This window comes from Dromiciops gliroides, chromosome 2 (genome assembly GCF_019393635.1).
Source record: "Dromiciops gliroides isolate mDroGli1 chromosome 2, mDroGli1.pri, whole genome shotgun sequence".
Lineage (NCBI taxonomy): Eukaryota > Metazoa > Chordata > Mammalia > Microbiotheria > Microbiotheriidae > Dromiciops > Dromiciops gliroides.
Genome location: NC_057862.1, coordinates 599,473,298 through 599,488,729, shown reverse-complemented (window position 1 = coordinate 599,488,729; position 15,432 = coordinate 599,473,298). Strand labels below are relative to the sequence as shown.

General features: G+C 34.5%; 1 protein-coding gene across 26 annotated transcripts in view; it reads right to left on the bottom strand.

The window, feature by feature from the left end:
- NRXN1 (neurexin 1) overlaps window positions 1-15,432 on the bottom strand; it is a 1,484,103-nt gene that overhangs the window by 1,214,181 nt on the left and 254,490 nt on the right. The gene's annotated exons all lie outside the window — the stretch shown is intronic.

Genomic DNA, 15,432 nt, shown 5'->3' with positions numbered 1-15,432 from the left:
TACCTCTGTACCTTTGAACAGGCCCTCCCCATTATTTGGAAGGCTCTCCCACCTTCCTCTGACTTTGAGAATCCTTAGTTTTTTTCAAAGTACATATCAGGTATTACTTCCTATATTATAGCTTTGCAGATCTTCCCTCCCATCCCCAATTTTATTAGTATGTTTTCCCTCTTGAATTTGTTTGTATTTATTTAACTTTTGCATACTTGATCTTCCTATCTCACTCACCCCCTCTTTTCCATTTAAGTTCCTCTAAAGCAGGAATGGTTTGCTTTGCCCAGGAAATGATCTGTGGTGACTCTATTGCTCTAGACTTAGAAAAATTTTCATTCCTATTATTAGGAATGTACCTTTTAAGGCCATTTCCCTGAAGTTATTCATATAGTAGGTGGCAGGAATATGATGCCAACAGTGGAATAGTCCATTTAACATGTGTTTGTTGATTAACAGTACTTTTCTTAATTTTTGTCTTGAAAATGAACATATTTAGGGAACAAAAAAGATTGAAAGGAAGGAGAAAAGCAAGAGAAGAAAGCCAGAGAAAAAGTTAAGGAAAAATAAAAAATGGGGAAAATAAAAAAAGGACGAGGAAGAAGTAAATGGATTTTTAAAAACAGAAACTGGAAAGTAACATATAACATCATTTCAATCTTTAGGTACCAGGGTGAGGGCAACCATGACAAAGGAATGCCAGTGTAACTATTCTCATGCTAATAGATGTGTTCCTTAAAGAGACTGTAAAAGTTATCAACCTACTTGGAATATTCAGGAGCGGAATAGTATAAGAAATTAATTGTGCCATCCTTAATCTTTTTGTATAATACTCTTATGACCAAAAGTATCAATTTTGATTATTCAGATTGAGTCAGAGATAATGCTCTCTGACTTCATACGTTCATTTTTCCATATAAAGCTATTCAGCTGTCAGACTTTGGTCTCATCAGTCCCAGTTCTAAAGAGCTGAGCCAACTCAATCAGAGTAAGAAAAAATAGCCTTTCAAGTTTAGGATAGGTCTGTTCATATCCCTCCTTCCCAATTGCCTCTAGCATAAAATGTATACTCTGGCAATAAAAATCCTTAAATGTCTAGTTTAACTTTTCTGGGCTTATCATATTTTTTTATTCCTTCATGTATTTTTACATTCTAGCCAAATTGTCTTACTTGCTATTACTTTCTTTTCTTCTTCTTCTTCTTCTTCTTCTTCTTCTTCTTCTTCTTCTTCTTCTTCTTCTTCTTCTTCTTCTTTTGTGGAGCATTGAGGGTTAAGTGACTTGCCTAGGGTCACATAGCTAGTAAGCATCAAATGCCTGAGGGCAGATTTGAACTCAGATCCTCCTGAATCCACGGCCAGCACTTTATCCACTGCACACCACCTAGCTGGCCCACTTTCTATTCCTTTTATACAACTTTACTTCTCCTATATCTGTGCTTTTGAATAAACTGCTTTCTACTGCCCATGTTTGAATATTCTCCCTTCTTGCCTCTACATCATAGCATCTCTATCTTCTTTCAAGACTCAATTCAAATGTCATGTCCCACATCAGCCCTACCCTGACCTCCACAGCTACTATTCCCCTTCTGAACACTGAAAAGAGGTACTTAGCACCAAAATGTCTAAGTACTTTGTATTTACTTGTATATATTTTTATTTTTTTCTCTGCATTCATTTTGTTATTAGCTTATGTTAGAATGTTTGTCCAGAGCAATTAAAGGTGGAGACTTGGCACAGTGCAGTGTAATTGCCAGAAACTCTCTAATGCCCCAAAATTCAACCAATTGCATAGACTTTCCACAAAAGAGATCAACAGTCACTTCAGTAGGAGAGAAAAAAAGGGAACACAGAAGTAACAAAGACAAAGAATAAACCAGCAAAGACCTTAACAGAGGGAGTGGGGTTCTAAGACATTTGAGGAGCATACGCCACACAAAGGTCCTTATCATGCACTTACTAAAAAAGCAAACTTGAAGTATCTGGAGTGGTAAAAGTAATCCTTTTTTGGTTTGCTACAATCAACAGGATGTAGGAGTTCATGGCTTCAAACTCAAGGTCACATCTTAGAGAAAGAAGAGAAATCATAGAGAAGTGGCAATGAATTGGATTGGAGATGTGTTCAACAATCAATACAATGGAGTAATAGGAAGAAGAAAAGAACACAGTAAGAAGAGAAAAGAAAAAGACTGAGTCCAAGTCAAAAGGAAAGCAGAGAATAGACCCTAAAAATTAAAAAAAAATATATTTTAGTACAGATAAAATCCTCTCCATTTCCTTTGTTTAAGACCAGACGTCTTGTTTGCTCTAAATCCTGTGCTCACTTCTTAGGGTCAGGATCTGTGACTAATTTCCTTCCAGCTCTTCCTTCTACCAGTTTCCTACCCCTTCCCTCAAACACATAGACTATCAACTTAAAAAGCTGTGAAAGTCATTGGAGAAATTCAATTCCAGTTGGATGAAGTTATTTCCATAATATGTTTGGACATTTCCAACAAAAAGAATTGTATGAAACAAAGGAACCTGGACCTTTTCCTTGTCCCATAGCTTCTACTTCCAAAGAGTCATGAATTGTTTCATGAATTTTTTAGTTGTAAGATGACCTCCCCAGCACCATTACTTATTTTGTTGATGTTGTTTTAAGCTATCAATAACACATACCTGGCCTTAGTCAATTCTTAGTGACTATAGTTGTCACTACTATATGAATGGCTTCAGGGAAATGGCCTTAAAACATACATTCCTAATAATAGGAATGAAAATTTTTCTAAGTCTAGAGGAATAGAGGAAATAAAACCTGATGTAGTACCTGCAGACACCATCTTGGTATCACAGCAAAAAGAGAAAACAAAATAAAAACCTAAGGCAGTATGTAATCTTGACATTACCAAGAAAAAAGAAAGAAAACAAAATCAAAATTCAAGGTAGTAAGGATGGTAACCATCTTTGTATTGCATAGAAAAGCCATACATGCATATGCACACACATGCATGCATACATATATGTATACACACATACATATGTATATATGTACATACGCACACATATATGTATATTGCTAAGACTGCCTGAAGTATTTCAGTGTTTTATCTGTAATAGAATCATCAATTCTTCAATTTCTTTAACTTTTTCATAGGTATCCCTACAGGAGCTATGGGAAATCCCATACCCACTAAGTCACTGACACTATTTGCCAAGCAAAGAGCCATTGAATATTAGTGGCCTGGCTAATGGAGGGCAGGTCTTGCACCCTGTTTTTTTGTGTGGTTTTTATTTGTTTGTTGGTTTATTTTAAGCATGAATGTTGTTTTTTTTTTTTACCATCATTAAACATGCAGAGAACCCATATTAGAACCAAGATTTCCATTGATTTAGTGAATTGTTTCATGAATATTTTAGTTGTAAGATGACCTCCCCAGCACCATTACTTATTTTGTTAGTGTTGTTTTAAGCTATCAATAACACATACCTGGCCTTAGTCAATTCTTAGTGACTGTAGCTGTCACAGATTTTTGTTGAATAGGCATTTTTAAAATGTCAGCTGCAGGAACAGGAAAGAAGAAATGCTGTTTACTTAAATCAATCAGCTCCCTAAAATCAATATACTGCACTAACTGGTAAACAATTGACTGATCAGCATGCAAGTGATTTTTTTTTTAAAGAAAAGGTGCTTTATTAATAATCTCAACCTGTGATATGGTTCTAAAATCATAGAGCTGGAAAATAATTTATTAGGAAATTATCTAGTCCCTTTAATTGATAAGAAAAACATGGTTCAGGAAAATGAACCTGCATTTGATCCCAAGTTCAGGTGTGTGGTTTGAATTCCAGCTCTGCTCTGTACTAGCTATCTGACTTTAGGCAAAGTATTTCATTGGTCTTGGACTCAGTTTCTTTATTCATAAGAAAATGAAGCTAATATATGTTCATGGTACTTAAAGGACCTATAATTTAAATTGATTTCCCAAATCTATCTTCCCTTTAGGAAACTCTTCTATACTTTAATGAATTTGGGATCTCATTCAAGTGAACACTCACTCCAATGTTCTAGTTAATGACCCATTTATGCTCTTATACTCTGCACATCTTGTCCATGTTCTCCCATAGGTCTGTAGTGAGGATCCACCTAATGTGCTACATACAGATCTTGCTTTAAGTCTTTTAACATCTTATGGATACATTCCATGTCTTTAAAAAAGCTGATCGGCCTTCTGTATTAAGGATTCTAAAATAATATTTGACAGAAAAATCAAATGCCAAACTGTAAAACTCAGACCTCAAAAAGAAGATTGATCAGACAGGAAGGTATCAAATCATTTTCATTCTTTGAATTATTCTAAAGTTTTATTTAAAAAAAAAAACAAACGGTATGCATGAGGTTTTTTTTTTTCCATTCATGCGTTTGTTATGACGCAAGGCTGACCTAGAGTCCTTTTGGTTTCCACATCTCAAAATAACTTCTTAGCACAGTGTGACATCAAACTCATGTTGGGAATGGGGCTAAGGAGGAAGAAATATTTTCATATACAGGATTTGAACTACTTTCTCAGAAAACTGATTCTTATAAAGAATAAAGAATTCATAGCACCTCATAATAAGTCTCTGATTATAATAAAACAAAAGCAGAGTATAATAGAAAATGCAGTGGAAAATATATTTTGAGTTGGAAGACCTAAGTTTGAATTTCAATTCTACCACTTATTATCCATGTGAAGTAGGACCAGTCAAGTTCCTCATCTATAAAATGAAAGATTGGGACTATATCATATTCTAGCTCTAAATACTAGACTTCTATAACATAATTAGCCTTCCTTCTTTCAGTATCCATCTCTCCCCTCTACAATTTAGCCTCAACAAAACTACCAGATTACTATTCCATATATATAATCTTCTTCTTCTTCTTCTTCTTCTTCTTCTTCTTCTTCTTCTTCTTCTTCTTCTTCTTCTTCTTCTTCTTTTTTGCGTAGAGCAATGAGGGTGAAGTGACTTGCCCAGGGTCACACAGCTAGTAAGTGTCAAGTGTCTGAAGTCGGATTTGAACTCAGGTCCTCCTGAATCTAGGGCAAATGTTTTCAATTATTTTCTATTTCCTAAAGCAATAAATCAAAATTAATTTCCTGGCCTACTACTTCCCAATAGAACTCCTCTAATTCACTCATGTCTTTCTCATCTTCCTTGAAGCACACAATGTCTGTCCTTGCCTCAAGGGTAGGGACTCTTTGTGTTGTTCCTCTGACATATCTTCTCTTTTTTCACCCTTACCATTAAACCTGTACAAATTAAACTCGTTTTTTATGGCCAAGCTCATCTGAAATTCTACTTCCTTCACACAACCTTTACCAAACTGTGACAGTATATAGAGTCTATAAGAAAGCATCTAATACTAAATTATATACTCTAGCATTTTTTTCCAGTTTTTTTCACATACTCATTATGCTTCCCCAATTAAATTGTGTGTTCTTTGAGGACAGGGACCATGTCTTATACTTCTTCCCTAAAGTTCCTATCACATGGAAAATAGGTAAATAACAAATACTAGTCTGTGCTTGATACAACTGAACCAATTTTACTATGGGGTCCTAATTTTGTTGTTTCAAAATAAGATTAGAGCAGTTGATCTGTGAGGTATCTTCTGACTCTATAAATCTGAGATTCTAAAGTCTTTTCACAAAGCTCATCATCTAATTTGCTGAAGACCTACTTACTGGTTGGTAATGGAAAAAAACAGCAATCCAGTATACATCCAAAGTCTATTTTTCATTTAAAAAATAAAACCAAACAGATTTTCACACTTTTAGTTTTAAAAATCACTTGCAGAAGGGCATCCAAAATGGAACAGACCAAAAATGTTCTCAACAACAACAGGTCTGTTTTCTTTAAAGGAAAATAACGTTTAACCAGTTGGTTCCCCTTCTTTCCCAAATAAAAATTCTGGTTAGCTACTGTCTGGGAAATTTCCATTTCCTTTATAACTGTATATTACCCAAAATGTAAAGGGATTCAACCCAAACATATCAATATTAGAAATTATTCTTCAATAAATAAGTAATGAAAAGCATTGGACCATAGTTCTCAGAAGAAAGAATGCAAATTATCAATAACTAGATGAAAAATGCTCCAAATCACTATAAATGTGAGAAATGAAAATAACTTTGAGGTTTCACTTCATCCCCCAAGGTGACATGATTAATAAATATATATACAAAAATTCTTCAAAAATGTTCAAAAGACCATGGGGAAACAGGCACAATAATATATTTGTAGTGAGCTTATACACTGGTACAACCATTCTGGAAATCGATTTTTAATTAAACCCGAGAAGATATTAAACTAGTAGGTCAATGGCAGAAAGGTCCTGCATATCTCAAAATTTAATGAGTACTAAACTATGTTCTTCTTTTTTTTGTTTGTTTGTTTTTTGTGGGGCAATGAGGGTTAAGTGACTTGCCCAGGGTCACACAGTTAGTATCAAAGTATCTGAAGCTGGATTTCAACTCAGGTCCTGAATCCATGGCCAGTTCTTTATCCACTGTGCTACCTAGCTGCCCCTATGTACTTCTTTCCAAGCAGTGTGCAAGACACTGGGCTTATTTAACTATTCGAATGTGTAGGTGGTACCATACAAAGAGCACTGATGTGTCAGAGTCAGTGCATTTTTATTCAGATCACAGCTAAATCACATTACTACTTGTGAAGCTTTGGATAAGTCACTTAACTCTGCATCCATTCCATTTTTTTCAAAATGTAGATAATCTCTAAAATCTCTTTTGACTTGAAATCTACAGTCTTATTAACATTCTCTTTAGAACTTTACATTCTATTAAAGGAAACAAAGAAAGTATAGAGCTTAGAATCAGAAGGATTTGGATTTGAATGCTGGCTCTACCTCTTACTACCTGCGAGACTTTGGAAAATCCATTTTTGGAAAATATCCTTCAACTGGACTCCCACGGGTCCAGCTTTAATGAAGCTAGCTTCCTCAGGGACATAGTGTTGGTGTTGTCAGCAAGCAATCACTTCTTTCCTCACCTGTTTTGTCTTGGCTAAGGACGGTACCTATCAAACACTGATCTGAATACCAAAAAAAGATGGAGTCGGGGACAGAGGCAGTAGTACCAGTCCCATGACCAAAGTTCCAGACCAAATTTAAACCAGACTTCCTATAATATCTAATTGCAATGTCTTTGTTATTAATTGGCTGATTAATCAAAGTAAGGACTTTTAAGTGGGATGAGGTAATCAATGGATGCCTCAGCCTTAAAGAAACCTTAGGGGTAAGATTTAAATCAAGGTCCTCCAATTTCAGAGTCAATATATTTCATCTTGTCCTATGGAACTGAGGACAGTAAAACCCAGAGAATAGCATGACTGGCATTTATATTTTTAACGTTTAGCAAAGTGCTTTAAAAATACTATATCATTTGATGCTTAAAACTCCCTGAAGTAGGTACTATTATTACTTCCATTTTACGATGAGGAAATGGAAGCTGAGAAAAGTTAAATGACTTGTCCAGCATGACACAATTAGTAAATATCTGAGACTACATTCAGAGTGAGGTCTTGACTCCAAGAACAGGACTGTATACAGTTTACATCATGACTCCAATAATGTCAATAAAAGGAATATGAACATGATGCCAAATTCTGAGTAATCACAATAACTAACTTATTTCTAAAGGCAAAAAAGGGAAGAGATAGTGTCAGTGAGATAGGGAATTACTATACATGCTCTTTAACATGGTGGCTATTATTGGTTGAATTTTGTTCAGATTTCTATTGTTGTTACAACAGAGGAATCATGGGGCAACACAGGAAATAATTCTGATCTTTCAAAAAAGTGAAATTAAAAGTTATTAATTAGAAAAATATAGAAAAAATAATCATATATACTTTTTAACATACTAGTGTTTTCCTTATCGATTTCAGGATTTAAGTAAAAAACAACACTATAAAATAGTTTCTCACATTTCAGGTAAACCAAAAACATGAGAAGCACTTTCCTCTCTGAACCCCCACCCCCATCCCCACCCTATCCACTGTATTCATCAAACTCACTATGGGAGTAAGGTATGATGGAAATTTTTTACGTCAACCCCCTGATTATACAATATTCTCATTTAAAGACATCTTCTGAATGGGCCAATAACTGTTCATTTAATTATTTTCCAGCCAAGGAAAGAATGAAAAAAAAAAATCACTGCCTCCCGGTACTTTACTTTTTCAGATCCAATGAACACTGAAGGTTTTACTTTGTTACATCTCTGGGGATTTAAGTAGCATATTTCTTGGAATAATCAAAATGTGCATTTTTAGCATTGTACTTCCCCTCCACCCCCAACCTCACTTAGGGTTATTCTAGCAAACTACTGACTAGGATCCACATATTTGGTAACCCAAATATTTCAGAATTATGTCCATTTAATTTGTCTAGTTTTTGCTGGTTTTATGATAAGTAATATATACTTTAAAGTTTTTTATTGTATTTTATATCATTTATATTTTTGAATATTTATCTGCCCTCCCTCCTTTTGGAAATTCTCCTATATTAAGAATGAAAAAGAAAGAATAGAGAAGCATTCGGCAAAACCAAAAGAGACATCAAATCTGTCTGGGAGTATATGCAATACTTCATACCCAAAGACTGTCCCTTCTGCAAAGAGAAGGATTGAGGATATTTTCTTAACTCTTTTCTAGTGTCAGACTTAGATGTTACAATTATATAGCATTTAAGTATTTGCTTTTGTTTTGTTTGGTTTAGGTTTTTTCTTTCCATTTACACCATTGTCCTCATTGTATAAATTGTTTTCCTATGTCTGCTTTTTTCATGTTAGTCTTATTATATTTTCTTTCTTTCCTTTTTTTTTTTTTTTTTTGGTGAGGCAACTCGGGTTAAGTGACTTGCCCAGGGTCACATAGGTAGTAAGTGTCAAGTGTCTGATGCTGCATTTGAACTCAGGTCCTCTTGAATCCAGGGCCGGTGCTCTATCCACTGTGCCTCCTAGCTGCCCTGACTCTTATTATATTTCTTCTTCATTGTTGTCATTTCTTAGGGCACAACAATACTGTATTAATTAATACACAATATAGTGCTTAACCATTTCCCGATCTGTGGGCATATTCTTTGTTCTGTGCTACCACAAAAAGTGACAAAAACAACAACAATAAATAGTAGTTATATTAACAGTAATGCCTAACATTTATACAGTACTTTAAGGTTTTTAGAGTATTATATATAACATCTCATTTGATCTCTGAAAATGTTAATATATAGGAGACTTTTAAACTATTTTTTTAATTTTTAAAAGTTTTTAATCTTTATTTTATTTTTAATTTATGAAAAACAAGCATTTCTATAAGATATAAAAATTATTGCTTGTGAAACTGCAAATCTATCATGTACAGCTTTCTATTCCTTTTAAATATATAATAAAGTGATGATGGAATATTACTGTGCTATAGGAGACCTTTCCAACTTTGATCTCTTTGGGTACATTAGGCTTCATATTCCATGTCTACAAATGTTGGTAATTTTGTATGATTCTACCTTCTTCAAGGAGTTGGTATGAGGACAAGTGGAAAAACAGATGTTCTCTGTAGGAGAGTTATTCCCCAAGTATATTATTATACCCTTACCTAGGAATGTCATTGCCTGCACATTTCAACTCTTTCTACAAAAGGCAACTGTCAGATGCTCCGTTCTCTAAAAGTTCTTCACCCTCTTACTGAACAAAACAATTCCCCTGTAGAATGCATGTGAGATTTTCATAATAGAAATCTGGGAGCAGTTTCCACAATGGGGTGTCCTATATGTTCAAAGAGAAAGATATTAAATTTCTTTATTTTCCATTTCTTCAGTGTTACTTTATGACTTTTTTGCCTCATTATTTAAAGACTTCTACGATAAGAATAACATTACATTATTACAGGATGTATCTCAATCTTATAATTGGATGGTGTATGTTAAGGTGGAGATGAAGGGACATAGAATTTGAGACTAAGACCAATGTTGAAAAGCCATGTAGTTGAACCTTTATAACTCTCCTTTATACAAACAACTTATCATCTAGTGTTTGCTGACAGACTTCTAGTGAGGGGGAGCTTACTACCTCTCAAGATAAACCATTCTACCCTTTGACAGTTCTAATTATTAGAAAGTTTCTTTATCTATGAAGCCTAAATCTACTCTTTTGTTGCAACTTCTACCCATTGTTCCAAGTTCTGCCCTCTGGGGTCAAGGAGAACAAATGTAATCCATCTTTCACAAGACAGCATTTAAGTATGTGAACCTGGCTATGATAAACACCAGAATTATCTTCTCTAGGTTAAATATCTCCAGTTCCTTCAACTAATCAGATTATCATAAGGACTCCAAGCCCTTCACCAAATTGGATGACCTCTTCAGTACATTCTCTAGCTTATTAGTGTCCTTCCTAAATTGTAGTCCATACAATCTGACATAATACTCAAGGCATTTAAGGTATGACCTGGGCTGAATAAAGAACTATTATATCCCTAGTCCTACTCATTATGGCCTTCTTAATGTATACTAAATTTATCCTAGTATTGAGCTATTTCTTCACAGAGCTTTCCTATGGAAGTACTCAGCTACAAACATGGGCACCCCTAATCTGTATTTCTCAGTGTTACTTTCCTTAATATGTAACTCAATTATAGTAAGCCTTAAATAGCTCAGCATAATGAGAAAATCTTTCCATAATTAAAAAGGGGAAAAAAAACTGGAGGAACTTCCTGCCAATATAAACTGTTTTGTGCAACATACTCTGTAGCCCTTTTCTAATTTCTGTATTTTTATTCTGACTATTTCACCAAATGAAGATATTTTTATAGATTTCTCTTGGAGTGGGCTTTTTTTCCTTTTAATGAGGACAAAGTTTTAAAGCTCAAAACTACTTCCAACTCTTTTGATTAAAACCAGTTTGAAACTCCACCTAACTATGAAATTCTATTACCAAAATGGTAGACACAGAAGAATACATTTTTCTTCATTTTCCTGGTATGAGATAAGAGCCTGGCACTGGCTTTGAAATTAATCAGTTTACTTCACATTTTAAGGGCTCCATTAAAAAAAAAGTTAAAACAAAAACAAAAAGCCTCTAAAGCATATGTGATTTAAAAAAGGAAGAAGAGAAAATAGGCATTGCCAAAGATATCTCCCTTTTCCTATCATAGGGTAGAGCTTGTTTTCATTTTAGTGGTGGTAAAAGCATGATTATAAACAGAAGCTTCAACTCTATTAACCTAGCTCTATGTTATGAGTGCAGCTTACTTTTAGTGTGTCCTGCAAACAGTGAACTGCAAGCCACTGAGTATTTTTTTAAATAAAGAAAAAATAAAAACAAAGAAAAAGAAACCATTATCAGAAACACAGTTTGCACTCCAAGTGCTCAATACAGCAGAGAACATTCAGAATTACATGGTTTGGAGGTAGAAGAGCTATGGCTCAAGTTAAAGTTCTATTGTCTTATATATTTCAAATCACATTCCATTTGAAAGAACAGACTAGTTATTTCCAAGATGTCTCAGTGAAAGTCTATTACAGCCAGAGGAAAATGGAACTTGGTGCCTTTGCAGATTAGCCAAAGGCTTTTTGCTTTTCTGACTGCTATTCAAATCTGACTTTACCCACCTTGACAGTTATTCTTCCTGACACCTTTAAGAGGTTTCAGTAAATGGTGTACTACCTGCAGTTTCCTCTCACTTGGGATTTTGTGCTCTAAGGCTAATCTAGACTAAAGGGACTTGGTGCAAAGTATTATATTTTACAGCCACAAAAATATTTTGGGTTTGGATTTCCCCAACTACACTAGGACATGATGTTAGAAATTTCAAGGGAGCAGTTGAGATGGAGAAAGATAGAGGTAAGAAATGGGAGGAACTGAGAGCTAAAGATGGATCTAAAAGCCCCTATACTTTCAACAATTATGACACTTTGGGGGCAGCTAGGTGTTGCAGTGGATAAAGCACCAGCCCTGGATTTAGGAGTACCTGAGTTCAAATCTGGCCTCAGCCACTTGACACATACTAGCTGTGTGACCCTGGGCAAGTCACTTAACCCCCATTGCCCAGACAAAAAAAAAATGACACTAAAGAAAAAAAACACTATTATTACTCCCACTCCCCAAGAATTTGTTTAATTTTTAAGGTTAAACATATAGCTAAAAGAAGTGGGACTTGTACCAGAGAAGGCTTCTCTTTATACTGGATACAGGACTTCTCCCAATTCTTTCTGCTTTTCTTTATAACTGTGTACAAAAGCCTGTGCTGTGGACCTTTCCACCTACACTGTTAATGAATGGTGTCAAACAGACAAAGGCAACAAGAAAGAGAAAGAGAAAGAATATGTTGTCAAAATTACACCTAGGAGAGATCCATTGTCTCCTAACCGAAATACATTGAAACTAAAAATATAAAGTCCTGTGTAAATAGGGAGGAGAGCAGTGGAAGTGGGGGAAGACACTACATCATACAAAGTATAACTAGGTGTTCTTGTTTAGAAAATAGACATAAGGAAGCAGTAGTTGTGGAGCCAAGAGACATGGATTCAAATCACATTTCTTAATCTTACTTCTCCGTGTGGCCTTGGGAAAATCATTTAACACCCCTGGACTTAATTTCTTCAACTGTAAAATGATATTATTAGACTAGATGACCTGTTGGGTCCTGCCACCTCTAAATCATGACTGCAGTTTAGAAAATTTCCAATGAAAGAAAGAAAAATTATCCAGGTGGGTGCTTTAGGATCCCAAAGTTGCAGAAAAGGGTCCAGTGAAATTCCATCTTTACAAATCAGATCAATTCTCACCTGTCAAAAGCATTCAGGCATGGCATAGCCTAAAAGCAAAGAATATATGAAATAAACTTTTGGGATTCCTTCTTTTATAGAAGAGATTTTTATATGCAAATATTTTCTCACCTTCTCCTTAAAGAAACATCCTCTAAGAATCCCCAAAAGAAATTCAAAGGAGGAATAGAATATATGACAAAATAAATAGTTAAGTAAATTTGTATTTAAAGAAAAGCAAAAAACAAAACCAAAAAAATGAAGTATGTATTTATCTAATCACTAATTTTCAATGTTCTTTCAGAAACCTTATATATACAGCTAGTCATTTTGCTTTGCTATCTATGGAAATGATCTGATCACCTTCCAGCAAGTAAATTATTTTGTCAGAAGAAAGAGAAACCTCAAAAAACCCACAAGAATCCTAGAATTTTGGAAGGGACTTTAAAGATGATTCATTCCAATCCACTAATTTAATAGATGATGTGTTAAACATTTTATTTTGTAGAAGCTCATCTATTAAATGGTAAGAGAGAAGTTAAGGGTTTTACCAAGCATGACATAACAGAGAATCAGGGATTGAGATCATGTCTCTCAATTGCCAATCCAGTATAATTCTCAATAAATAACTCTGATTGAAAAGTCTGATGTTGCACTGAGCATATTAACATTCACTGACTAAATCACCAAGGACTATATACTTTCTTAAGCATTTTCACTGATAAATGGTCAAACTGTATATCACAAGGTAAGGTCAAGTTTATTTCCACTGGGAAAAAAAAAAAGAGTTTTTGCACATTTAAATACTTTTATTTAACAGTGATGTTGATACCTGCTTTGTTATTTATCACTAATCTACTCATTTTTTAAGCCCAGCTAAAGTAGTGCTCCTTTCCAATTAGTGTGAATAATAAATCTCCTGAAGTGGATGCACTATTTGAATTCATACTATATAAGATCAGAATCAATGACCACCTTTTACATAATTATAATGTCAAATAACGCTAAAGATGCTTGCAGACACTTCAGGTGATCCATTATTTGTGTTTAATTGGGACCTAACTACACAATCGATATTAATATAGGGATTGGACTTGTGATTTCATTGATATTATTGTCATTGTTGAATCATTTTCAGTGTATCTGATTCCTTTTGATGCCATTGGGGATTTTCTTTGCAAAATATTGGAGTGGTTTGCCATTTCCTTCTCCAGATCATTTTATAGATGAGGAAATTTAGGCAAATCCGGTGAAGTCATTTGCCCAAGGTCATGCAGCTAGTAATAGTCTGAGATCAGATTTGCATTTGTTTTCCTAATTCTAGGTCCAGCTTTCAAATTCACTATACCACAGTAGTTGCCCTTCATTGATAAAGGAAACTTTCAGATACAGAAATTCCCCTAATCAATACAGATTAGCATCTCTACATCTAACATTGCAAGAGGACTGCCTACAGCACTAAGAAATGAAGTGATTTGTCTTAACCCACAGAGCCAATAGGTAGGAGTGTAGGGTAGGGCATGGGAAAGTTGAACTCAGATCTTTCATATTTTGAGACCAGCTCTCTATCCACTGTACTATGTCATCTCTATGCACATATGTTTGTGTGTGAATATGAATATTCGCTTGAGATTCAATATAGCTCTAATTACATGATGACTCTGGTACTTTGTTTCTTGCAGTGCCTAGTGTTATGCTGAACATTACACTGTGAACTTCTTGAGAGAGGAATGTTTTTGCCTCCCTAGTGCTCATCATAGTGTCTGACACATTACAGGCACTTACTAAATGTTCATTGACTGAGTTATGGCCACTCTGAATCTATTTTCATAGCATATAGATACTCCATAGATCAATGATACTAGAGCTATAAAGACTTTTAGTGGAATTGTATAATACAAAGAATGTTGGACTTCAAATCACTAGGTCAGGTCTCAAAACACAGATCTGGATGTTCTTAGATAGCTAAAGGGGATCATCCAGGTAACTTCTGATTAAAGGGGGAGGGGAGAAAAAAAGGAAAATAAAGTTATACATGATAACTTTATTATATATTTAAAAGAAATAGCAAGTTGTACATAATAAATTTTCAGTTTAATGTGCAATATCTTTTTTCTTTCTATTATACTATGTTATCAAAATGCTTGCTTTATTTCATTAGTTCAGAATATGAAAAATTTAAAAACATATTATTTTTCTCACTTGAAATACTATGATTCTAACTCAGTCTTTCTGAGGCTCCAGTCCTATATCTGTAAAATATGGATGATAATATTTGAAATACTTATTGTACATGGCTATTGTGATAAGTGCCAGATAAATGGGAATAGTTTTTATCACTTTATTGCTAATAAACAACAGCAGAAACAATAATACTAGAAAAATAAATTAGATCCTTATCTGGGGACCAGGGGAAGCCTAGTGACTATAACAGCAAATGGTTCAAAATTAGAAAAATAAAGGTTCTGTTTCTTTTTGGGCATTTTGCTGAACATATTTTCAATTGTGCTGATACTGGTATCTAAACACTGGTATATTGCTAACAAGCATCTTTAAAGTTATGTGTATTTCAGATGATAATGCTTTAACAATCAAAAATCTCATTAGTATAGGTATTTCCTCTAAAGACACAGATCACAG